Here is a 27,926-nt window from a genome sequence, read left to right on the forward strand (position 1 = left end):
ACAGAAAAAAAGCAAGGTTACAATGGGCTAAGGAAAAGCAATGTGGACTGTGGATGACTGGATGAAAGTCATATTCAGTGATGAATCTCGAATCTGCATTGGGCAAGATGATGATGCTGGAACTTTTGTTTGGTGCCATTCCAATGAGATTTATAAAGATGACTGCCTGAAGAGAACATGTAAATTTCCACAGTCATTGATGATATGGGGCTGCATGTCAGGTAAAGGCACTGGGGAGATGGCTGTCATTACATCATCAATAAATGCACAAGTTTATGTTGATATTTTGGACAATTGAAAGGATGTTTGGGGATGATGAAATCATTTTTCAAGATGATAATGCATCTTGCCATAGAGCAAAAACTGCAAAAACATTCCTTGCAAAAAGACACATAGGGTCAATGTCATGGCATAGGGTCATGTCAATGAGCAGATCTGATTTGATGCAGGTGTTAATTTGGGGGATGAAAATTTACAGGGTGATTCCATAATTTTTTCCTCAGAATTGAGTGATTCCATTTTTTTCCTCTGCTTGGTCTAAAAAAGTAACCGTTACTGACTGCCACAATCTTTTTTTCTTGATTTCTTATAGTGTTTCTTAAAGCCAGAAAGTTGCCATTTGAAATGACTTTAGTTTTGTGTCATGTCTGTGATCTGCTTTTTTTCTACAAATTAAACAACTGAATGAACATCCTCCGAGGCCGGTGATTCCATAATTTTTGCCAGGGGTTGTACACATCCTGGTTTCAACATCCAAAAGTAAGCTGCAATGAATGTGAGATACAGATCTGTGTGCTCAGATCAGCAACGACATCGACAGCGGGCGCCGTTCTTCCTCTCCGCTCTCTGCCTCCGCTGTGCTTATTAAGTCTGCGGGCTCGTTAACGAGCTTTAACCGCCGACGGGCCACTCACACCGCCTGTGTCTGCTTTGCGGTGTTGTGCAGATTCAGCGCACAACACCGGCATCACCTCTCTGTCTACTGAATGGAGCTGCAGCACACTTGGCACAAGTCCTGAGATTACGCTCGCTGTTTTTATATGCGAAGAGGCCGGTACACATGTTGCTGCAAGGACAGACTTCTTGCGGCAAAATCCACAGCACCGCACGTCTCGGCAATCGGAGCCCCAGAGCTCCATGGACGCTGAGAGAGGTTTATATATTTTCAAACTGGGATTCTTTGCGGGTCTCGCCTCCATATCCCGCGATGGTACCGGAGGCGAAAGACAGTAGATTTTCATTGCGACACCACTCAATCAAACGGGCGTATGAAAAGTCCCCCAAAATAATTTTCAAGCACAAATAAAAGAAATGTGTACTCACCAAACGTGCCGCAAGACAATATGAAGTTTTAAAAAAGTAGATCCTTCCGTATAAGACAAGAAAAAGGTGCAGATGCAAACTGACGTAAATCCACAAATTACAGCTGGCGCGCAATGCATGCTGGGAGATAGGGTCTTCTCTGTGACGTCTCGGCAGCGTCCATGATGAGAGGGACAGTTTTGCGGAGGGCTAAATGTTAGCTGTAAATTTGTCATTTTTAAATGAAGATTTCTCTGTTGAATGACAGATCTGGGCTTCCAGATTTACTTTACTACATTCAGAAGGATCTTATGTGTAAATGTAAGTCATTTTTTGGTCCAAAGATCTGACTGCATTTATTTCAATGCAGTTCTCCTTTAACAAGTTAGCAACTGGGGGGGAGAGACAAGATGCCCACGATGTGAGGAAATATGGGTATGAATAGCAAAGGATAAGAAAGTAAATCTGGAATAAACAAATAGATTGAGAAGTAGGTGGGGTGTCCAAAACATTTCATCTGTACTGCAAATTAGTGATGGAAGGCAGTGCGCTAAATGGGACATCAATACATCACCAACTGCTTTGAAATGAACACTTTGAATTGTTCCAGTTGATTTGGTATAGAAACATATTGTAACTCAAATGACTGAACTACAACTGCGCTGTTTTTAAAATTCATATTCAAAGGATTAGAACATGTGTTGATTGTTATTAGTTGTGTGGCAAACATGGCCATCAACGTCTAGAAGCTTGATGGTACAGATTGTCAGTTACTGATAATAAAAAGGTGAAGGTCTGTATGTCAGTATGCTCAGTGGGTTCATTTATTTTGCTTCTGCAGCTTATCAGAGTCTGGGCTTGTGGTGGCAGCAGAGCAAGCAGCTCATCCCGCACTTCTCTTCTCAGTTTTTTCTCTCTGTTTAAGGTGGAGCTCTATCCAGAGATGGGAGTTGTATTTCTGTTGGTGACCCTCCTGTCCTGTGCGCCAATAGCATTTTCTTGTATAGAGGCTTGCCTCTACTGGTGGTGGCTCTCACTGCGGTATTGTATCACTTCCTGTTCCGGAGCACAGCGGTGTTTTGCTGTATCTGTTAGCTGTTTAATCTGCGCAGTTAGATTGATCTAGTTAACTAGATAACGATTTGTTTCACAGTGTAATCTTCACGTGCCTTAACTAAAGCACTTCCTCTGCTGAATCACCTCTAAATTATTTACACATTATTCACTTTGTGTGTTTTTAGGAATCCGCTAGCTTAGCGCAGCTACTAGCTCTTAGCCGATTTAGCATGGCGGTTTCTCCTGTCTCTCCTGCACTTTTCTGCTCTGGGTGTGAAATGTTTAGTTATTCCTCGGCCTCCTTTAGCAGTAACGGTACTTGTAATAAGTGTAGCTTATTCGTAGCTTTGGAGGCCAGGCTGGGCGAATTGGAGACTCGACTCCGCACAGTGGAAAATTCTACAGCTAGCCAGGCCCCTGTAGTCGGTGCGGACCAAGGTAGCTTAGCCGCCATTAGTTCCCTTCCAGCAGATCCCGAGCAGCCGGGAAAGCAGGCCGACTGGGTGACTGTGAGGAGGAAGCGTAGCCCTAAACAGAAGCCCCGTGTACACCGCCAACCCGTTCACATTTCTAACCGTTTTTCCCCACTCGACGACACACCCGCCGAGGAACAAACTCTGGTTATTGGCGACTCTGTTTTGAGAAATGTGAAGTTAGCGACACCAGCAACCATAATCAATTGTCTTCCGGGGGCCAGAGCAGGCGACATTGAAGGAAATTTGAAACTGCTGGCTAAGGCTAAGCGTAAATTTGGTAAGATTGTAATTCACGTCGGCAGTAATGACATCTGGTTACGCCAATCGGAGGTCACTACAATTAACATTGAATCGGTGTGTAACTTTGCAAAAACAATGTCAGACTCTGTAGTTTTCTCTGGGCCCCTCCCCAATCGGACCGGGAGTGACATGTTTAGCCGCATGTTCTCCTTGAATTGCTGGCTGTCTGAGTGGTGTCCAAAAATGAGGTGGGCTTTATAGATAATTGGCAAAGCTTCTGGGGAAAACCTGGTCTTGTTAGGAGAGACAGCATCCATCCCACTTTGGATGCAGCAGCTCTCATTTCTAGAAATCTGGCCAATTTTCTTAAATCCTCCAAACCGTGACTATCCAGGGTTGGGACCAGGAAGCAGAGTTGTAGTCTTACACACCTCTCTGCAGCTTCTCTCCCCCTGCCATCCCCTCATTACCCCATCCCCGTAGAGATGGTGCCTGCTCCCAGACCACCATAACCAGTAAAAATCTATTTAAGCATAAAAATTCAAAAAGAAAAAAATAATATATCACCTTCAACTGCACCACAGACTAAAACAGTTAAATGTGGTCTATTAAACATTAGGTCTCTCTCTTCTAAGTCCCTGTTAGTAAATGATATAATAATTGATCAACATATTGATTTATTCTGCAGCAGGGGTGGTGGCCAAGTGGTTAATGTGCTTGGTTTCAGTTCAGAAGGTTCTGGGTTCAAATCCCACCCCTGCCACATTTCTCCATGTAATGTGGAGCTGCGTCAGGAAGGGCATCCAGCGTAAAAGTTGTGCCAATTCAACATGCAGATCCACCTTGGATTTGCTGTGGCGACCCCGAGTGCAAACAAGGGAGCAGCCGAAGGGACTTTACTTTTTTTATTGATTTATTCTGCCTTACAGAAACCTGGATACAGCAGGATGAATATGTTAGTTTAAATGAGTCCACACCCCCGAGTCACACTACCTGCCAGAACGCTCGTAGCACGGGCCGAGGTGGAGGATTAGCAGCAATCTTCCATTCCAGCTTATTAATTAATTAAAAACCCAGACAGAGCTTTAATTCATTTGAAAGCTTGACTCTTAGTCTTGTCCATCCAAATTGGAAGTCCCAAAAACCAGTTTTATTTGTTATTATCCATCGTCCACCTGGTCGTTACTGTGAGTTTTCTCTGTGAATTTCAGACCTTTTGTCTGACTTAGTGCTTAGCTCAGATAAGATAATTATAGTGGGCGATTTTAACATCCACACAGATGCTGAGAATGACAGCCTCAACACTGCATTTAATCTATTATTAGACTCAATTGGCTTTGCTCAAAATGTAAATGAGTCCACCCACCACTTTAATCATATCTTAGATCTTGTTCTGACTTATGGTATGGAAATTGAAGACTTAACAGTATTCCCTGAAACCTCCCTTCTGTCTGATCATTTCTTAATAACATTTACATTTACTCTGATGGACTACCCAGCAGTGGGGAATAAGTTCATTACACTAGAAGTCTTTCAGAAAGTGCTGTAACTAGGTTTAAGGATATGATTCTTCTTTATGTTCTCTAATGCCATATACCAACACAGTGCAGAGTAGCTACCTAAACTCTGTAAGTGAGGATAGAGTATCTCGTCAGTAGTTTTACATCCTCATTGAAAACAACATGGATGCTGTAGCTCCTCTGAAAAAGAGAGCTTTAAATCAGAAGTGCCTGACTCCGTGGTATAACTCACAACTTGCAGCTTAAAGCAGATAACCCCGTACGTTGGAGAGGAAATGGCGTCTCACTAATTTAGAAGATCTTCATTTAGCCTGGAAAAGAGTCTGTTGCTCTATAAAAAAGCCCTCCATAAAGCTAGGACATCTTACTATCATCACTAATTGAAGAAAATAAGAACAACCCCAGGTTTCTTTTCAGCACTGTAGCCAGGCTGACAAAGAGTCAGAGCTCTATTGAGCCGAGTATTCCTTTAACTTTAACTAGTAATGACTTCATGGCTTTCTTTGCCAATAAAGTTTAACTATTAGAGAAAAAATTACTCATAACCATCCCAAAGACGTATCGTTATCTTGGCTGCTTTCAGTGATGCCGGTATTTGGTTAGACTCTTTCTCTCCGATTGTTCTGTCTGAGTTATTTTCATTAGTTACTTCCTCCAAACCACAACATGTCTATTAGACCCCATTCCTACCAGGCTGCTCAAGGAAGCCCTACCATTAATTAATGCTTCGATCTTAAATATGATCAGTTCTATCTTTATTAATCTATCTTTATTGGCTATGTACCACAGGCTTTTAAGGTGGCAGTAATTAAACCATTACTTAAAAAGCCATCACTTGACCCAGCTATCTTAGCTAATTATAGGCCAATCTCCAACCTTCCTTTTCTCTCAAAAATTCTTGAAAGGGTAGTTGTAAACAGCTAACTGATCATCTGCAGAGGAATGGTCTATTTGAAGAGTTTCAGTCAGGTTTTAGAATTCATCATAGTACAGAAACAGCATTAGTGAAGGTTACAAATGATCTTCTTATGGCCTCAGACAGTGGACTCATCTCTGTGCTTGTTCTATTAGACCTCAGTGCTGCTTTTGATACTATTGACCATAAAATTTTATTATAGAGATTAGAGCATGCCATAGGTATTAAAGGCACTGTGCTGCAGTGGTTTGAATCATATTTATCTAATAGATTACAATTTGTTCATGTAAATGGGGAATCTTCTTCACAGACTAAGGTTAATTATGGAGTTCCACAAGGTTCTGTGCTAGGACCAATTTTATTCACTTTATACATGTTTCCCTTAGGCAGTATTATTAGACGGCATTGCTTAAATTTTCATTGTTACGCAGATGATACCCAGCTTTATCTATCCATGAAGCCAGAGGACACACACCAATTAGCTAAACTGCAGGATTGTCTTACAGACATAAAGACATGGATGACCTCTAATTTCCTGCTTTTAAACTCAGATAAAACTGAAGTTATTCTACTTGGCCCCACAAATCTTAGAAACATGGTGTCTAACCAGATCCTTACTCTGGCTGGCATTACCCTGACCTCTAGTAATACTGTGAGAAATCTTGGAGTCATGTTTGATCAGGAGTATTCATTCAATGCACATATTAACAAATATGTAGGACTGCTTTTTTGCATTTGCGCAATATCTCTAAAATTAGAAAGGTCTTGTCTCAGAGTGATGCTGAAAAACTAATTCATGCATTTATTTCCTCTAGGCTGGACTATTGCAATTCATTATTATCAGGTTGTCCTAAAAGTTCCCTGAAAAGCCTTCAGTTAATTCAAAATGCTGCAGCTAGAGTGCTAACAGGGACTAGAAGGAGAGCATATCTCACCCGTATTGGCCTCTCTTCATTGGTTTCCTGTTAATTCTAGAATAGAATTTAAAATTCTTCTTCTTACTTATAAGGTTTTGAATAATCAGGTCCCATCTTATCTTAGGGACCTCATAGTACCATATCACCCCAATAGAGCGCTTCACTGTCAGACTGCAGGCTTACTTGTAGTTCCTAGGGTTTGTAAGAGTAGAATGGGAGGCAGAGCCTTCAGCTTTTCAGTTCTCTCCCTCAGCCCCAACCAGTCCCAGCAGAAGACTGCCCCTCACTGAGCCTGGTTCTGCTGGAAGTTTCTTCCTGTTAAAAGGGAGTTTTTCCTTCCCACTGTTGCCAAGTGCTTGCTCACAGGGGCCGTTTTGACCGTTGGGGTTTTTCCGTAATTATTGTATGGCCTTGCCTTACAATATAAGGCGCCTTGGGGCAACTGTTTGTTGTGATTTGGCGCTATATAAATAAAATTGATTTGATTTGATTTGTATATTCTTCCGTGAATTGTTCTGTGAATTGTTCTGTAATTTATGTTTGTAGCATGGCCCAAGCAGAGGGTCACCCCTTTGAGTCTGGTCTCCTTGAGGTTTCTTCCCCAGAGGGAGTTTTTCCTTACCACTGTTGCTCTGTGGGTTGGTAAGGTTAGACCTTACCTGTGTGAATCGCTTTGAGGCAACTCTGTTGTGATTTGGCGCTATATAAATGAAAATAAATTGAAAAATTTAATTGAAATTCTCTACCTTCAGCCAAGTTCTCTAACCATTAATGGAGGATCTTGAGGCATTCCCAAGCCAGCTGGGAAATATAATCCCTCCAGCATGTCCTGGAGCCTCCTCCCAGTTGGCCATGCCTTCAAGATCTCCTGAGGAAGATGATAAAAGGAATCCTCATCAGATGCCCAAACCACCTCAACTGGCCCTTTCGATGAGAAGAAGCAATGGCTCTACTCTGAGTCCCTCCTGGATAGATGAGCTTCTCACCCTGTCCCGGAGCGTAAGCCCAGATACCCAATGGAGGAATCTTATTTCTGCCGCTTGTATCCACGACTTTATTCCTTCCGTCATTACCCAAAGTTCATGACCATAGGTGAGGATATAGGAATGTAAATCAACTGGATAATTGAGTCTCACTTTTAGGCTCCTTAGCTGTTTCTTCTTAAAGCAGCGTACAGCGTCCGTAAAACATCAGATGTCACCCCAGTCCATCTATCAATCTCATGCTCCAACCTGCCCCCACTCCTGAACAAGACAACAACTCTTCCACTTGAGGCAATAACTCAAGGTGAGCGTCCACCCTTTTCCAACAGAGGACCATGGTCTTTGAAAGTGCTGATTCTAATCCCAGTCAATTCACACTCTGCCTCAAACATGCTCAGTGCATATTGGAGGTCACAGCCTGATGAAGCCAACAGAACCACATCATCTGCAAAAAGCAGAGATGCTGCTTTTTTTTTTTAACTGATCGTGCACTATGATCTCTTTACGTGACAGCTGGAAGTTTTGTCCAAGTTTTGAATGAGGGTTGTGTGGGTGCTTTCCTGGTATCATTACTGAATTTGTGTAAGTTTGTTAGGGTGATGCAGGCAGCAGTATTTTTACACTGAGGATTAGCCGCACTCACAAAACTGCATGGAAGGTCCATTTCTCAGAAACCAAAGTCTACCTTCTACCTTCACATAGTGACTGTAAGGGGCAATGACTGGGCATGAGACAAGTCTCTGAGTAGTTGTCAGAACTATTTTGCCCCAAATTAATGTTACAAAATAGCTCACCAGTTTCTTTCCTCCTTCATCGTCTGGGTCAGAGTTAAGAAGTTCCTCAGCACTTGAATATCCATCGTTCTTCTCTGAGGCATCCAGCAACAGGGATCCCTTAGTCCAACCTGATTTGATATGAGAGCGACAAAGAGAAACACGCGTGTGTTATTCATAGTGCATCATCTACAAGTACTTGCATGAGAAGTCTACGAGTGTGAAATGGTGAGCGAAAGAATGGAAAACCCTCCTTTCAAGAGAAGAAAAACAGTTGACCAAGTGAACCCCAGTGACACGATCAGTCTCAAAACAATTACAAAAACCTGTAAGAATTATAAGTCAGACATGCAAATTCTAAACCAGAGGTCTCAAACTGGTAGCCTGAAGGAAAGGATGTGACCAAAAGCCAGGCGGTTAAGGCCCAGGAATGCCTTTTCCATGGAGGTAATATTACTGGCTCTGTTTGTTTCCAGGATCATTTTTAATGAATGTTTTCATTTTATTTAAGGGCTATTGTGCTTGCTGCAATCACAGTTAATTGTTTCTTGGCTGAGCACATCTAACTTAGTTAATTAGCAGTGGGTGGAGCATGGAGAGTTGGAAACATTCAGGACATGTCATCTCAAGGAGCAGGGTTGATGACCCCTTTAGCTGATGAAGGTACACCTTATGAGGTCTGTCAATAAAGTATAGGTCCTTTTTATTTTTTTCAAAAACTATATGGATTTCATTCATATGTTTTTACGTCAGACATGCTTGAACCCTCGTGCGCATGCGTGAGTTTTTCCACGCCTGTCGGTGACGTCATTCGCCTGTGAGCACTCCTTGTGGGAGGAGTCGTCCAGCCCCTTGTCGGAATCCTTTGTCTGAGAAGTTGCTGAGAGACTGGCGCTTTGTTGATCAAATTTTTTCTAAACCTGAGACACATCGAAGTGGACACGGTTCGAAAATTAAGCTGGTTTTCAGTGAAAATTTTAACGGCTGATGAGAGATTTTGAGGTGATACTGTCGCTTTAAGGACTTCCCACGGTGTGAGACGTCGCGCAGCGCTCCCAGGCGCCGTCGTCAGCCTGTTTCAAGCTGAAAGCCTCCACATTTCAGGCTCTATTGATCCAGGACGTCGTGAGAGAACAGAGAAGTTTCAGAAGAAGTCGGTTTCAGCATTTTATCCGGATATTCCACTGTTAAACGAGATTTTTTTTAATGAAAGACGTGCGGACGGATTGCAGCGTCGGCTCGCAGCCGCCGCGACGCTCCACCGCAACACTCCGCCACAGGAAAAACACCTCTGTTGGAAGCCTTAAGGACAAGTTGGAACATGTCCAGCTGTTAAAACAATTTCTCATATACTCACTCCACTGAAAGCCATCAAAAGCCGCCTGGATTTACAAATGGTTATCAACACGGAGGTGTTTTTCCTGTGCCGCCGCACCGCGCCGGCTGCGTCCTGACGCGCGGACCCGTCCGCACGTCTTTCATTAAAAAAATCTCCTTTAACAGTGGAATATCCGGATAAAATGCTGAAACCGACTTCTTCTGAAACTTCTCTGTTCTCTCACGACGTCCTGGATCAATAGAGCCTGAAATGTGGAGGTTTTCAGCTTGAAACAGGCTGACGACGGCGCCTGGGAGCGCTGCGCGACGTCCCACTGCGTGGGAAGTCCTTAAAGCGACAGTATCACCTCAAAATCTCTCATCAGCGGTTAAAATTTTCACTGAAAACCAGCTTAATTTTTCGAACCGTGTCCACTTCGATGTGTCTCACAGGTTTAGAAAAACTTTGATCAAACCAAAGCGCCAGTCTCTCAGCAACTTCTCAGACAAAGGAATTCCGACGAGGGGCTGGACGACTCCTCCCACAAGGAGTGCTCACAGGCGAATGACGTCACCGACAGGCGTGGAAAAACTCACGCATGCGCACGAGGGTTCAAGCATGTCTGACGTAAAAACATATGAATGAAATCCATATAGTTTTTGAAAAAATAAAAAGGACCTATACTTTATTGACAGCCCTCGTACTTCTGGGTTTTACAGGTTTTCCTTTACTCTCAATCCAAAAGCATTTTCACCTTATGACATCACAAAGCTTGGATGAGAAAAGTGCTCCTTGATTGTCAATACTAATCTGAGTTTGAGACCAATGGTACACTCTACCGGGGTATTTCTAACTGTTAGTGGAGCGTGCAGCTACGAGAGAAAACCTGTAAAGGGAAACCAGACAGTTTGACAGGCCAAATGTTCCCGGTGTACCTCTCTGTTTTGCCTGTAAGAGACTGGAAGTGCTGAACCACCTGACTCTGCTGAGGTAGAGAGGAGGAGGGACCTGCATCTGTAGGACAGCAGCAGGTCATGGAGACATCACTCACACCTGCTTGTAGTTACATCCATTGAAACTCTCCAGAGACATTTAGAAACCTTCTCTGGAAGCTCTTTAGAAATGAACAACTAAACTACACAATATGAACATAGTGAACGAATCTGGATGTTTCTGGCATGGAAGGAGTACATCTAACTACCTTTGAAGCCAAATGGCATTGGGTCACTCTGGCGTTTGGTCTTGTGATCTGGGCTGGTGGGAGATCCTACCAGCAGGAAAAGAAAGAAGAGACAAACACAATAATGACCAAAGTATCACCACTCAAAATAATAAGCTGCAAGAACTCTGAGGTTTTGTGAAAGTGACAGGCACAGTGATGTCACAGCTAGAATGGTGTCACAACTGTGCTCCTGGTCAAGTTCATGAGACCATCACATTGGTCCTGCTGTGATCTAACAGTCCCAGAGAATTATGGTTTGTCAATTATTTCTTCATCCTATTGAGAATAAGAAGTTTCTAAGATGGCCAGATCACAGCAGGACCATTGAAAGCAGTAATGTGACAGTCTCATAGACTTGCCCTCTTGGAGGTCACCTGCCAGCATGCTTTCCACCCACTATAGTAACTACGTCAGGTGTGCTCAGCCAATTAAGAGTGAGGAAACACCAGAAGGGACCTACTCAGAAAACATGCAGGGTAGGTGAGCTCCATGAACAGGGTGGGAGAACCTCTGGCTACAGAAGACAAGAAACAACACAATCAGAGGTAAACAAGGCTGGCTAATTCTCCTAAGAAGAACAACCACTGATTCAAATGTATTATGGAATGAAACCAAGTTCTCCACAATGATACCTTGTGACAGGAGGGCTGTCAGGGGAAAGGTTAAACTTTATCATCAGCAGTTGAGGGTTCTGTGAATGGAAGCATGCAATGTTTGATTTGAAGCAATATCCTGAACATGTCATGAATAATTGCTCAGAGCAATTCTTTCTTCATCACTAAGTGTGGAGCCCCTGCAGTGGCGGCACAGTATTCACTACCTCAGCAAAACACATAGTCAGTCAGTGACCTGTTGCAAAGTAAGTGTTGTTGATAGTTTCCAACAGACAGATTGACAGTGGTGGATCTGGAGTAGGGGTTGGTACCCACACCTTGAACCGCTGTCCAAAGGTGTGATACAATAATAGAAAAGGCTTACATAAACAGGCTGATTGATGAACACTGCTGCATGCAGAATTAGAACATTTCATTGTTTAAAATAAAAATTGTGTGGAGCCTTTTCCCCTCCATTCCCAGATTGTTGTTGAATGGAGGGGAAAGGCTACAGATTTTTTGAAAATTTCTATACCAGACCCCTCTAGTCAATACCCTACCAAGTCACAACCATACCCCCACCCCTCACCTGAAGCTAGATCCACCCTGATTTCACTTTTTCCACATTCAGCATCCATGTTCTTTAAATAGCATGTGTCTTTGTGCTCATCTGTACATCCACGACTGTTTTGGACATGAGGTATGGCCAGGAAAAGTGGATTGGAGTCATGAAGCAGCAGAAAATGACTGCACCATAAACCAGAATCTGGTCAAAAGTCAAGTACTGAATTTTGCTGCTGCTTACATGGTGTAATTTTCAGATACGCTTTACATAGTTGGGTTCACGTTACTCTGCTTGTACATGCATGGATTCACATTACTCGACCAAACCACAACGAAACTCAATCGAAAACAAAAACCTGACATCAGTGTAAAATCCATGTGGAGGAGGTGTTGCAGAAAAGAAGCCTTCACCTGCTTCACCTCAGGGAGCTTTGGTGGCTACTCCTGTAAATGCTTGTACATGTTGACAATTTGTGCACAGGTCCATTTCCTTGCCAGAAAACCCTTCACTTGAGTCCCCCATTTAAATAGCAATGTGCTATATTCCAGCAGACCAGGTTCTTACAGGGAATGACAGATAGCAATCTGAGTAATTTATTTAATTATTTTATACTTAAATGGATGGCCTGATACATGTAATAAAATTTTGCATAGGCCTGGATAATGGAGTGAAAACAAGGATTTTTTTTCAAACAAGATTTCGCATTTGGTGCTTTTGTGATGGTAAATATTCCAATGAGTGCTCTTCATCAATTTAACTTGTTTGCACAAGGACTACAGATTAACAAGGTGACTCCTGGTTGAACATCAAAGCCTTGCTGAGATATGTTCTCTGTTTTGAGAAATGTGAAGTTAGCGACACCAGCAACCATAGTCAATTGTCCTCCGGGGCCAGAGCAGGCGACACTGAAGGAAATTTGAAAACTGCTGGCTAAGGCCTAAGCGGAAATTGGTAAGATTGTAATTCACGTCGGCAGTAATGACACCCGGTTACGTCAATCGGAGGTCACTAAAATTAACATTGAATCGGTGTGTAACTTTGCAAAAACAATGTCGGACTCTGTAGTTTTCTCTGGGCCCCTCCCCAATCGGACCGGGAGTGACATGTTTAGCCGCATGTTCTCCTTGAATTGCTGGCTGTCTGAGTGGTGTCCAAAAAATGAGGTGGGCTTCATAGATAATTGGCAAAGCTTCTGGGGAAAACCTGGTCTTGTTAGGAGAGACGGCATCCATCCCACTTTGGATGGAGCAGCTCTCATTTCTAGAAATCTGGCCAATTTTCTTAAATCCTGCAAACCGTGACTATCCAGGGTTGGGACCAGGAAGCAGAGTTGTAGTCTTACACACCTCTCTGCAGCTTCTCTCCCCCTGCCCATCCCCTCATTACCCCCATCCCCATGGAGACGGTGCCTGCTCCCAGACCACCAATACCCAGTAAAATCTATTTAAGCATAAAAATTCAAAAAGAAAAAATAATATAGCACCTTCAACTGCACCACAGACTAAAACAGTTAAATGTGGTCTATTAAACATTAGGTCTCTCTCTTCTAAGTCCCTGTTAGTAAATGATATAATAATTGACCAAAATATTGATTTATTCTGCCTTAAAGAAACCTGGTTACAGCAGGATGAATATGTTAGTTTAAATGAGTCAACACCCCCGAGTCACACTAACTGCCAGAATGCTCGTAGCACGGGCCGAGGCGGAGGATTAGCAGCAATCTTCCATTCCAGCTTATTAATTAATCAAAAACCCAGACAGAGCTTTAATTCATTTGAAAGCTTGACTCTTAGTCTTGTCCATCCAAATTGGAAGTCCCAAAAAACCAGTTTATTTGTATTATCCTATCGTCCACCTGGTCGTTACTGTGAGTTTCTCTGTGAATTTTCAGACCTTTTGTCTGACTTAGTGCTTAGCTCAGATAAGATAATTATAGTGGGCGATTTTAACATCCACACAGATGCTGAGAATGACAGCCTCAACACTGCATTTAAGCTATTATTAGACTCAATGGCTTTGCTCAAAATGTAAATGAGTCCACTCACCACTTTAATCATATCTTAGATCTTGTTCTGACTTATGGTATGGAAATTGAAGACTTAACAGTATTCCCTGAAAACTCCCTTCTGTCTGATCATTTCTTAATACATTTACATTTACTCTGATGGACTACACAGCAGTGGCGAATAAGTTTCATTACACTAGAAGTCTTTCAGAAAGTGCTGTAACTAGGTTTAAGGATATGATTCCTTCTTTATGTTCTCTAATGCCATATACCAACACAGTGCAGAGTAGCTACCTAACCTCTGTAAGTGAGATAGAGTATCTCGTCAATAGTTTTTACATCCTCATTGAAGACAACTTTGGATGCTGTAGCTCCTCTGAAAAAGAGAGCTTTAAATCAGAAGTGCCTGACCTCCGTGGTATAACTCACAAACTCGCAGCTTAAAGCAGATAACCCGTAAGTTGGAGAGGAAATGGCGTCTCACTAATTTAGAAGATCTTCACTTAGCCTGGAAAAAGAGTCTGTTGCTCTATAAAAAAAAGCCTCCGTAAAGCTAGGACATCTTACTACTCATCACTATTGAAGAAAATAAGAACAACCCCAGGTTTCTTTTCAGCACTGTAGCCAGGCTGAACAAAGAGTCAGAGCTCTATTGACGCCGAGTATTCCTTTAACTTTAACTATTAATGACTTCATGACTTCTTTGCTAATAAATTTTAACTATTAGAGAAAAAATTACTCATAACCAATCCCAAAGACGTATCGTTATCTTTGGCTGCTTTCAGTGATGCCGGTATTTGGTTAGACTCTTTCTCTCCGATTGTTCTGGTCTGAGTTATTTTCATTAGTTACTTCCTCCAAACCATCAACATGTCTATAGACCCCATTCCTACCAGGCTGCTCAAGGAAGCCCTACCAATTAATTAGCTTCAATCTTAAATAGAATCAATCTACTTTATTAGTTGGCTATGTACCACAGGCTTTTAAGGTGGCAGTAATTAAACCATTACTTAAAAGCCATCACTTGACCCAGCTACCTAGCTAATTATAGGCCAATCTCCAACCTTCCTTTTCTCTCAAAAATTCTTGAAAGGGTAGTTGTAAAACAGCTAACTGATCATCTGCAGAGGATGGTCTATTTGAAGAGTTTCAGTACAGGTTTTAGAATTCATCATAGTACAGACACAGCATTAGTGGAAGGTTACAAAGTGATCTTCTTATGGCCATCAGTACAGTGGACTCATCTCTGTGCTTGTTTCTGTAGGACCTCTCGGTGCTGCTTTTGATACTGTTGGACCATAAATTTATTACAGAGATTAGAGCATGCCATGAGGGTATTAAAGGCACTGCGCTGCGGTGGTTTGAATCATATTTTACTAATAGATTACAATTTGTTTCATGTAAATGGGAATCTTCTTCACAGACTAAGGTTATTAGGGAGTTCCACAAGGTTCTGTGCTAGGACCATTTTTATTCACTTTATACATGTTTCCCTTAGGCGGTATTATTAGACGGCATTGCTTAAATTTTCATTGTTACGCAGATGATACCCAGCTTTATCTATCCATGAAGCCAGAGGACACACCCCAATTAGCTAACTGCAGATTGTCTTACAGACATAAAGACATGGATGACCTCTAATTTCCTGCTTTTAAACTCAGATAAAACTGAAGTTATTGTACTTGGCCCCACAAATCTTAGAAACATGGTGTCTAACCAGATCCTTACTCTGGATGGCATTACCCTGACCTCTAGTAATACTGTGAGAAATCTTGGAGTCATTTTTGATCAGGATATGTCATTCAATGCGCATATTAAATATGTAGGACTGCTTTTTTGCATTTGCGCAATATCTCTAAAAGTAGAAAGGTCTTGTCTCAGAAGTGATGCTGAAAAACTAATTCAGGCATTTATTTATCCATCTTATCTTAGGGAGCTCATAGTACCATATCACCCCAATAGAGCGCTTCGCTCTCAGACTGCAGGCTTACTTGTAGTTCCTAGGGTTTGTAAGAGTAGAATGGAGGCAGAGCCTTCAGCTTTCAGGCTCCTCTCCTGTGGAACCAGCTCCAATTCAGATCAGGGAGACAGACAACCCTCTCTACTTTTTAAGATTAGGCCTTAAAACTTTCCTTTTTGCTAAAGCTTATAGTTAGGGGCTGGATCAAGTGACCCTGAACCATCCCTTAGTTATGCTGTTATAGACTTAGACTGCTGGGGGGTTCCCATGATGCACTGAGTGTTTTCTTTCTCTTTTTGCTCTGTATGCACCACTCTGCATTAATCATTAGTGATTGATCTCTGCTCCCCTCCACAGCATGTCTTTTCCTGGTCTCTCCCTCAGCCCCAACCAGTCCCAGCAGAAGACTTCCCCTCCCTGAGCCTGGTTCTGCTGGAGGTTTCTTCCTGTTACAAGGGAGTTTTCCTTCCACTGTTGCCAAGTGCTTGCTCACAGGGGGTCATTTTGACCGTTGGGGTTTTTCCGTAATTATTGTATGGCCTTGCCTACAATATAAGGCGCCTTGGGGCAACTGTTTGTTGTGATTTGGCGCTATATAATAAAATTGATGATGATGATGATGAGATTAATGACCTTTAGTTAACCTTTCTGAGCTTTGAGGTTACTGAAGCCCTGTAAGTAAAGCGCTTTTTCAAGGCAGCTGATCTGTCTGATGTTGGGCTGGTCACAGCCTCGTCTGACCCAAAGAGGAAAAGTCAGTGGAGACACAGAAGAAAGAAAATAGTCAGGAAAGCAAGCAAGTTCAAGTCAAGAAGACAGAATGGATGGCGAAGGATGCTCAGAGGTAAAGTGTTTAGAACAAAGTAGAGTTTATCTTCTTGGGTAACTCTCCAGATTGCCTACTGGACCTTTTCCTGGGAGCTTTGGAGAAAAGGAGGAATTGGCATCAGGACTTAGGGGTTCATCTTTCTTTTCCTCCCCCTTCTTAGTTGTCTTCTGTCCATGTCTTAAGTGGACTGCAGATAGATAGAAATGGAAAGTAAATAAAAATTCAAGAGATAAAGCACAGACAGCATTAATGGGCGTGTGAACCAGGTATGGAGTTCCATTAATACTGTATGTTACATCTAAAACCATTTCAGCCGAAATTGTGTTTATAGAAGAGGAATTTCTACATGGCAGCTGTATGGGGGATCTTGATGAGGTTGTATCCCCCCCGCCCTGGGCTCATTTTCTCACCATCACCGTTATTTTATCCATCCTCAGCCTCCATAGTACCCATGAGACACTATTTTTGCACTACAATGGGTTCAACTAAACAAGCTCATGCCATTGATATAACCCAAACTGCATTAGTGGGAGCTGGCCATGTTGTCCTCCTGGTTCCTGGGTCTAGTACCACTGTTGTTCACCACAGCTCATGAGTGTCATTTAAAGGGGAAGCAGAAGTGCCTGCTGACCTGAGGCTGACTGGTCCAGTGGACACAGGGGGAAACTGGAAAACCTGCTCCGGTGCCTTCTGCTGGCTGGCTTCTGAGACCCGCAAAGAAAATGAAGAGACAAAACGAGTTTCAAAAACATTGCCTGAGGAATAACCTGCTGTTAAATGCAAAAGGTGATTCAGAATGGGTCAAGAACATATGCTTTACCTCTGCACGCCTCCAACTGGGTTGTCAGAACCTTCCTGATCTCATTTACCCATGTGGTTTTCATGTCAGCTGTTGGTGCCTGAATAAATAACACACGTGCAGCCATGTGTATGCCCATTCTTCAAACACATAAGAGCTTCATGGTTTTACATACCTGAACAATAGACCTCTTCTCTGGAGTTAGACCAATTTCAAACTTCTTATTGTCTCCCTTCGCATTTTCTGTAATGCCAATGGCACTCATCTATTAGAACACGTGGGAAAATTAGAAACCTACAACCACATTACAAAAAAGAAATGGATGACAATTCAAATCAACACTGGAGATACTCACACTCAGAGACTGCTTGAAGCTGTAGGAAGGAGCTTTTTCATAACCTTCCCCATTCTCCTCCCTCCTCTTGCAGAAGAGGAGGGCCTTCTCATGGAGGAAGAGGTGTCGCTGCATTGGCTTGAAACGGGCCAGATCCTTAACCTTTGCATGACCTTTCTTGTGCTCCGTCCACACGCTGAATGACCCTTGCATCAGCAGTTTGCCCAGCTCACTCAGATTACCCTGGCAAAAGAGTGCAGACAAGTCTACTGTCATTTGCACAACAGAGTACCCTGCACAGTTTCTCCAGTCATGCCACAGAAGCTTATAACAAGTTGTCCTGTGTCATGGTGATTTTCCATCACTAGTCTCCTTCTTGCACGGTTGCTCCGTTGTGAGAAATGTAGCATAGTATAAGTTCTGCCAGGAAGATTTAGATTTCAAAGCTTTCTTTCAGATTCACCTAATCAATAACACATGTATCTTTAATAGGAAAGCAGCTAGTCCCTCTTTTTTATCATCAACTCCACGACCCATAGCGACCATGAACTTTAAAAAAAAAAGTCAATTCTAATTCATTTCTCTGTTGGCTTACAGTCGCTGACCTGGATGCTACCTCCTCCACCCCACTGCCACCAGTCAGTTCCTGTTTGACATCTGAGGATAGACTCCTGCCTTGTCCCTGCCTTCTTCTGACAAGAAGGAAACCAAGAACTATGTATTAGATCTATTTACTCTCCATCGTGATGTTAACCCACCCCCCTAAGATTGTCAAAACATTTTGTACATTATCACTATGTCACAAAGCCCACTGTTTAATCTCTAGATTAGTGATTCACAATCCTGATCCTCTGGACCCAAGGTAATGCACATTTTCCATTGTCTCTGAACTAATCAGAGCCAGGCAGCTTAGTCAGGTGTGTTCACCTAATCAACGGCTGAATGAGCAATGAACACACCCCACTGCCCGATTATTTCAGGAAAAAATAAAAAATGTGTAGTATTTTGGGTCCCACAAACCAGTGTTGGAAGCACTGCTCTCGGACTATCATCTGTGGATGACTCACCTCATATCCAGTGATGGCAATGAGATGCATGGAGTCATTGACAGCTTTGAGGATTCCCAGAATTAGATGAGAGTGCATCCTGCAGATCCTCAGACCCCTCACAGCCTTACTGTACTTCAGCAGTTCCTGAAATTAATGGCACAAGTGACTCAGATACTGAACAAAGGATTCAGGATTTATTGAATGGATTATTAAAACAAACGAGCTAGCATTTGGCATCATACCTTCAACAGCAGCTGATATTTGGTAATTCTCTGAACGGTCTTCAGCAGATATGAATCTAAGCCAAGTTTATGCTCCAGCTTTTTCTTGACATTCCTGGTGCAATACAACAAAAAGAGAATGCAGTTTTGTCAAACAAATAAATAAAAGACAGTGGTTACTGTCCTAAACTTTCTGGTTTGCCGTTCTGTGGGCAGTTTTCATCCTCCCCTGAAACTCTATTTTGTGGGGCACCCCAAGATTCTGTCCTTGGTCCCATTTTATTTTCCTTAAACATTCCATTTTGGGCAGATATTTGGGCAATTAGGTATTCCTATCACTGTTATGCAGATGTCATTTAAACCTTAAATATTGCACATTGAACACTTTAAATTAAGTGTAATAAAAGATTTCATGGCTCATAATTTCTCCAGGTGAAGGCCGAAAACCCCCCTCCCCACAAATTTAATTTCTTCTCCACTAGTTTGTCTCAAAAGTACTGGATGATCTTGGCTCTTTCAGTTTGTCAGATCATTCATCCATAAAACATTTGTTACAACGAACCAGGCTTTGATACTGGATCAACATGTAAAGCATTTAATCATTTTGGGGTCCAGAAACATAAAAATACTGGTGATTGCCAGTGGTACCCCTCAGCTGCCACATCTGTGAAATCCCTGGGTAGCAGAATTCCTGTGTGTTAGCAAGCCCTTTTTGCTTCTGACCTTGACCTTAAGTTCAAACGATGGATGACCTTAAGGTCAAGGTCATCCATGTTTGAACTTGCCTGAGGTTCTTGACTTGAAAAACCTTTCCTGTAAGTTTGGTAACCCAGGGCCTCTCCATCCCAGACCAATTATGCTAACGAGAAAATCCAAAATTTGGCCTGTGACCTTGAGCTAAAGGTCAGGTCATCCATTTTCAAACTTGTTTAAAATCTCAACATGATAACCCTTTCGGTAAGTTTGGTGACCCTAGGTTTCTCCATTCCAGTGCAATTAACAAGCCAATTGTTGACAATGCCTGGCTGCCTGCCCAGCTGCCAGGGCGGTTTACATCAAGTGGCTGAAGGGGTATCTTCCAGCCACTTGATATAAACTCGCTGGCGAGTCCACAGCTGTCAAGTTGGTGTTTGCTGCCTCTGACTTAGTTATTAGTTGTGGTGGAGAACGGAAAGCTGAAAATATTCAGGGCAGGAGTAGAGTTGATGCCCCTGATACAGATGTACTCAGTCGGTGTAACCTTGCATGGTTTGGTTGGCAAATTTGCTTAAAATAAGGAAGTTCTTAATACAAAGATGTAGAATTGTGGTAATTTGAGGATGTCCTCTTATGAAACTCACATTGACTGTCAAAGGTGCAGTTTTATTTATTTATTTTCCCAATGATGTCTTGAAGATCTGAAGATGAAAGCTCGGAAGGTCTTCTCACCTGAAAAAAGGCACAGTCAGAGCACTGCCTCCACAGGCTTTCGGAGCGAGGCTTGTTATGACAGTACTTCTCAATAGATCTGCAGGTCTGTCATCTGAATGACAACACATGTTAGAAAGATCACCCCCATCTGTAGTCCGGTGGCTAAGGGACAAATTCTAGGGGATCATGCACTTTTTACAAAGCGCCAAAACTTTATCAGAGGTACTTTATAGTGTCCTGAAGTATATAAGATCAGGAGACATTGAATCCATAAACGTCTATACTCGAAAAAACTTGGGTTTAAGAGAATCACCATTTTTAGCCTTCTACAGCATATAATTCATGACACTTTTCCAAATGTCTATTTAAGTTTATAATATAAACTTGAAGGTTATGAAAAATGTATTAAAGGCTAAGTAGGGATGCTTCAAAGTGACTAAATAGTGTATAACTCATTGTGAATATCAATATACCTATGCAATATAGCTGTTTGCGAGCATAGGGCAAAGGAAAGATGCTACTCATGCACTCTAACATATTTACCTCTAAAATAACAACAGTGTTTGAACGGAAAGAAATGCCTTTTATTAATTACAAGAAATCAATTTTGTTTTATGGCCATACCATTTAGTTTACAATTTAAAACACTCAGTTTACCTCATGCATATCTTCCATAACAGAAAATCATGACTCTATATTTAATTACTTAAGTGACTGAAAGCTGTTTAAATGCATAGAAAAAGAAAGTATGCTACAATGGACTTAAGCATAGTTTACACTCTTAAAAAATAATGGTAATTAATGTTACAAATTAAGAACACTGTAGTTCTATAACAGTTACTTCTATAACTTAGATTCTGCATGACTATTTATGTTCAATCCATAACACAAAACTGTAGCACACTACTAGAAAGAGTAAACATTTAAACATCTTCACCACCATCATTATGTTGTTTTGTTGCAGTTTTTATAGATATTATTATTGTTATTATTATTATTATTGTTGTTGTTGTTGTCATTATTATTTTATGTTATTGGTATTAAGACGATTATCACCATATTTTTTAACTGAAAACATTGTAAATACCTGGTTGGCAAACTTCCTAGATATGCACAAATGTTTCATGAATATTTTAATGAACTACTCTCTACAGCTTCATGCTAGGAAGATCACAGTGACCTAATTTTACGTCTCAGAGGTAGAGGCCTGTTAAAGATCCCTACAGGCCTGAAATGAGTCCTGTACCTCTTTCCATTTTGAAACATACCACCCTGCTAATGTATAAGGATGTACGACAACGTATGACGCCTCACGACGGACGATACATGATCACATAAGCTCAGTATAGCTTTGCACTAGTTGCAGTAGCCATTCTCTACAGCTTAACAATGTCCAATCTTGATCACTGGCCCCCTACATAATAACCATATGATCGTATTGTTGTTCAGAACCTCCATGACCAGTAGAAGATCAAGGACCGTGACGTTGCCCGGTATGGCGGAGCCGGGGTCCCACCCTGGAGCCAGGCCTGGGGTTGGGGCTCGCGCGCGAGCGCCTGGTGGTTGGGCCTTAGCCCATGGGGCCCCGGCCGGGCTCAGCCCGAAGAGTGACATAGGCCCCGCCCTCCTGTTGGTTCACCACCTGCAGAGGGGGCCATGGGGGTCGGGTATAGAGAGGATTGGGTGGCAGTCGAGGGCGGGTGCCCGGGCGTCCCGGTCAATGCTCACAGCCCCTGGCTGTGGGACGTGGAATGTCACCTCGCTAGGGGGAAGGAGCCTGAGCTTGTGCGGGAGGTTGAGAGATACCGACTAGAGATAGTCGGGCTCACCTCCACGCACAGCTTGGGCTCTGTACCCAACTCTGGGAGAGGGGCTGGACGCTTCATTCTCTGGCGTCGCCCACGGGGAGAGGCGGAGAGCTGGGGTCGCACTGCTTATTGCTCCCCAGCTGAGTCGTCAAGTGTTGGAGTTCACTCCGGTGAACGAGAGGGTCGCGTCCCTACGCCTTCGGGTCGGGGACAGGTCCTCTCACCGTTGTCTCGGCCTACGGGCTGAGCAGCAGTGCAGAGTACCCGACCTTCCTGGAGTCCCTGGGAGGGGTACTAGATAGCGCTCCGACTGGGGACTCCATTGTTCTCCTGGGGGATTTCAACGCCCACATGGGCGGCGACAGTGAGACCTGGAGGGGGTGATCGGGAAGCACGGCCTCCCCGATCTGAACAGAGTGGTGTTCAGTTGTTGGACTTCTGTGCTAGTCACAGTTTGTCCATCACGAACACCATGTTCGAGCACAAGGGTGTCCATAAGTGCACGTGGCACCAGGACACCCTGAGCTGGAGGTCGATGATCGACTTTGTAGTCGTATCATCTGACCTTCGGCCACGTGTCTCAGACACTCGAGTGACGAGAGGGGCAGAGCTGTCGACTGATCACCACCTGGTGGTGAGTTGGATCCGCTGGGAGGGTAGGAAGCCGGTAAGACCTGGCAGGCCCAAACGTATCGTGAGGGTCTGCTGGGAACGACTGGTGGAACCCTCTGTCAGCGAGGTCTTCACCTCCCACCTCCGGGAGAGCTTCTCCCAGATCCCGGGGGAGGTTGGAGACATGGAGTCCGAGTGGACCATGTTCTCCACCTCCATTGTCGATGCGGCTGCTCGTAGCTGCGGTTGCAGGGTCTCTGGTGCCTGTCACGGCGGCAATCCCCGAACCCGGTGGTGGACACCGGAAGTAAGGGATGCCATCAAGCTGAAGAAGGAGTCCTACTTATCTTTGTTGGTAGGTGGGATCCCAGAGGCAGCTGACAGGTACCGGCAGGCCAAGCATGCCGCAGCTCGTGCGGTCGCAGAGGCAAAAACTCGGGTCTGGGAGGAGTTCGGGGAGGCTATGGAGGAGGACTATCGGTCGGCCTCGAAGAGATTCTGGCAAACCGTCCGACACCTCAGGAGGCGGAAGCAGCTCTCCACCAGCACTGTTTACGATGCGGGTGGGGAGCTGTTGACCCTGACTGGGGATGTTGTCGGGCGGTGGAAGGAGTACTTCGAGGATCTCCTCAATCCCATCGTCACGTCTTCCGAAGAGGAAGCAGAGACTGGGGACTCGGAGGCGGACTCATCCATTACCCAGGCTGAAGTCACCGAGGTGGTTAGAAGCTCCTTGGTGGCAAGGCTCCTGGGGTAGATGAAATCCATCCTGAGTACCTTAAGTCTCTGGATGTTGTGGGGCTGTCTTGGCTGACATGCCTCTGCAACATCGCGTGGCGATCGGGGACAGAGCCTCTGATTGGCAGACCGGGGTGGTGGTCCCTCTGTTTAAGAAGGGGGACCGGAGGGTGTGTTCCAACTATAGGGGGATCACACTCCTCAGCCTCCCCGGTAAGGTCTATTCCAGAGTACTGGAGAGGAGAATTCGACCGATGGTTTGAACCTCAAATTCAGGAGGAGCAGTGTGGTTTTTCGTCCTGGTCGCGGCACACTGGACCAGCTCTACACGCTCCATCGGGTGCTCGAGGGTTCATGGGAGTTTGCCCAACCAGTCTACATGTGTTTTGTGGATCTGGAGAAGGCATTCGACTGTGTCCCTCGGCGCACCCTGTGGGGAGTGCTCCGGGAGTACGGGGTCCGGGGTCCTTTGCTAAGGGCTATCCGGTCCCTGTACGACTGCAGCAGGAGCTTGGTTCACATTGCCGGTAGTAAGTCAAACCTGTTTCCAGTGCACGTTGGCCTCCGCCAGGGCTGCCCTTGTCACCGTTTCTGTTCATTATTTTTATGGACAGAATTTCTAGGCGCAGCCAGGGTGTAGAGGGGGTCTGGTTTGGGAACCACAGAATCTCGTCTCTGCTGTTTGCGGACGATGTGGTTCTGTTGGCTTCGTCAAATCAGGACCTTCAGCGTGCACTGGGGCGGTTTGCAGCCGAGTGTGAAGCGTCCGGGATGAAAATCAGCACCTCCAAATCCAAGGCCATGGTTCTTGAACGGAAAAAGGTGCTTTGCCCTCTTTCAGGTCGGTGGAGTGTCCTTGCCTCAAGTGGAGGAGTTTAAGTATCTCGGGGTCTTGTTCACGAGTGAGGGACGGATGAGCGTGAGATCGATAGACGGATCGGTGCAGCATCTGCAGTGATGCGGTCGCTGTATCGGACCGTCGTGGTGAAGAGAGAGCTGAGTAGGGGGGCAAAGCTCTCGATTTACCTATCGATCTACGTTCCGATCCTCACCTATGGTCATGAGATTTGGCTCATGACCGAAAGAATGAGATCGCGAGTACAAGCGGCCGAGATGAGTTTCCTCCGCAGGGTGGCTGGGCGCTTCCTTAGAGATAGGGTGAGGAGCTCGGTCACTCGGGAGGAGCTCGGAGTCGAGCCGCTGCTCCTCCACGTCGAAAGGAGTCAGTTGAGGTGGCTCGGGCATCTTTTCTGGATGCCCCCTGGACGCCTCGCTGGAGAGGTGTTCCGGGCACGTCCCACTGGGAGGAGGCCCCGGGGAAGACCCAGGACACGCTGGAGGGACTACATCTCTCGGCTGGCTTGGGAACGCCTTGGGGTTCCCCCGGAGGAGCTGGAGGAGGTGTGTGTGGATCGGGAGGTCTGGGCGGCTTTGCTTGAGCTGCTGCCCCCGCGACCCGACTCTGGATAAAGCGGAAGAAAATGGATGGATGGATGATCGTATTGTCATATGAATAGCAAAATATACACTGTATTATAATCATGTAAACACCCTTTTAAAAAAAGCAGGATACAGGGCTAAAATCAAATGTCTCCCGCTTTGACATGACTTAATATAACCTAAAGAGTCCCTGGACAAAGTTTGGCGCTTTTGTAAAAAAGTGCACGATTCTATCCCTTAACTGCTGGACTACTGGAGGAAACATCAGCAACTCTTCCGATTCACTCACCCTCTCCAAGAAGCACCTTCCAACCAGCTCTGGACAGTCTGTGTACTGCTCCAGCTCCCGAAGAAAAGTCCTAGAAACAAATGTGCCATTGATGAGAGAGAAAGAGCAAAAATGAGTGAGAGATGTGATAAAGAAAATGAGTGATGGCGGTCACAGTACTGATATAAGTAATGACAGCCAGATGGTGCTCTTTCACCTCCTGTGGAAGTGGTAGATTTCTGGCATATTTCCAAACAAGATCTCCTTTTTATTCTGCAAGGGAGCAGGGATGAGGGGAGCCATTGCTGGATTATCCATTTCAGAGGCATATCCCTGCAACACACCAAAACCAAACAGGGCTGTAGGTAGAAATAGAAAAACAGAGGTGAACTGACTCTTTTGTTTTTTTACTGGTGTGTTTAAACACCTGTAAGACACAAAGCAGTTCCTCCACGTAAGCTCTTTCTGTTTCCAACAGCTCGTTCATGACATGTCTAAAGGCAGAGAAAACAGACAAAATACAACAAAACACACAAAATAAGACTGAATCACAAATGTTGAGAAAATTAAGTGTGGGGTGACAAATCTGACATTCCAATACACACTTCATAAGTGCTACCTATATATTTCTGACATAATGTATTAAAGGGGAACTTGAATATTTTTCAACCTTGGCTCTATTTTTAGAAGCTGTGGGGTTCATCTTTTCACTGGGGACAAAAACAATTTTTATCATAGCAGTGTTGATTTAGAATGGAAACACCATCATAGGCTAACTGCCTATAAAATGTTACAACATGGGGCAAGCTGAAACTACTCTCAGGAAACCTCTTCTTGTTGCCACTGAACAGGTAAAAATGTCATTAGAAGTGTGTGGCAAGACGGAGATGGTTCTATACGGAGGTAAAAATCCACATCTTACATATAAAAATTAGGTTTGGGGCGACTAATGAAAATCACAAGTCGACTAGTCTGGTACCGCTAGTCATCGACTAGTCGACTAGTTGGCGAGTAAATTTGACATTGAATGAATTAAGCTGATTTTGAATCTTCAAGATGAAATTCAAATATGACATTTATTTGAACAAATATAAGCACAACATCACAAATACAAAAAACAGCATTAGCATGGAGACCATACCTGCATTCATTTACTTGGCATAGCTGACCCGTTTGAGCTGACTAATTCAACTGCCAAGGTTCACACACTTTGTTCACTCAGTTAAGAATGTGTGTGAACCTTGGCTTTTGACTAGTCGACTAATAAAATAGTCGACTAGGTGGCTGTTAGCTAGTCAGTCTATTATGACTAGTTGTCTCATTCCAAATAAAAATCAGATGTATGCATGTGGATGTGTCAGCCTGTGACTGGACTGTTACTTAGCAACAGTAACTGCAGCAGTCCCCCACCTACACACAACCCCGCCCCACACAAATACATGAATACACAACCCCCACTTCTATCCTTCCTTCCTTCCTTCCTTTCTGCCTGTCTGCAAGGTCTAAATGCTTAGCGTATATTAGCTCCTAATATTAAGTAGATAAAGGTCTTGATTGGTCAATATCAATGTTCAGTGGGAAAGATTTAAGATTACTTTAATGAGACTCACTTCTATCTTTGATGCTATTAATGGTTTATTCAAACACAGTTAACGCATTGGTTTCCTTGCAACCATGTACCTAATAAGCAGACTGATGGGGTAATATCCAAATACTTATAGCCCTGAGTATTATCAAATCAACAAGGGATAGGAGGATGAATAGCAACCATACTTTCAAAGACAAACCAATCACAACTGTGGCATCCCAGCAGGTTTACCTAAATGTAAAACCCTTTTAAAATGCAGTTAGCCACTTACTTACCTTAGCCTCAATGAGGCATTACAAGTCAACTGCTGATCAGGATCTTGGCCTTACAGAAAATTTTGCATCCCAAAGTTGAATGTAACTGTGTTTTCTTTCAATTACATAAGTTATGACCTAACAGATCATGAGAAAACTGTTTTTGCATGGTACAGCTGTTGTGTAAAGTGATTACAGATCAAAGAGTGACCTTCTGAGTACCGCCAGGTTCTCCTCCTGCTCGGACACAGAGGCGTGTCTGCTGTTACCCGCTCCCACTGTCCAATGCAAAATCTTCCTGAAAAAGCCAGAAAACAAAAACAAAACAACAGATCACGATGATAAGAGCACAGACAGAAACCACTAATAACATAATATACAATAACACTAACTTTGTCACAGTTGTTGCTGTTCCCTGAATCTCCATCTGAGCAGTTTTGTGCTTTGTGTGCTGTTGGAAGAAGGGAAAAAATATATATGTTCACATCATTTTATATGGACAATAACTAGCCAACATAATTTAAGGCATCAGATTTACTGCATAGCAGTGATTTCCAAAGTGTGGGCGAATGTACCGCAGGCAGACTGTGAGAGGTCATTAAAAATAAACTAAAATGAAATAAAAATACCCCAAAATATTTATGATTATTTTAAAAAAGTAATTAGGAAAAACAATAGGGTCCTTGGACCAGCTTTGCTGATGCTTGGACCCTAATAATAAAAATGTGGG

At 43.6% G+C, this 27,926-nt stretch overlaps 1 pseudogene; it reads right to left on the reverse strand.

Annotated features, from left to right (window-relative positions):
* LOC117524153 overlaps positions 1-27,926 on the reverse strand; it is a 122,755-nt pseudogene that overhangs the window by 38,564 nt on the left and 56,265 nt on the right.

The sequence above is a fragment of the Thalassophryne amazonica genome, chromosome 14 (assembly GCF_902500255.1).
Source record: "Thalassophryne amazonica chromosome 14, fThaAma1.1, whole genome shotgun sequence".
In the NCBI taxonomy this organism is placed as follows: Eukaryota; Metazoa; Chordata; class Actinopteri; order Batrachoidiformes; family Batrachoididae; genus Thalassophryne; species Thalassophryne amazonica.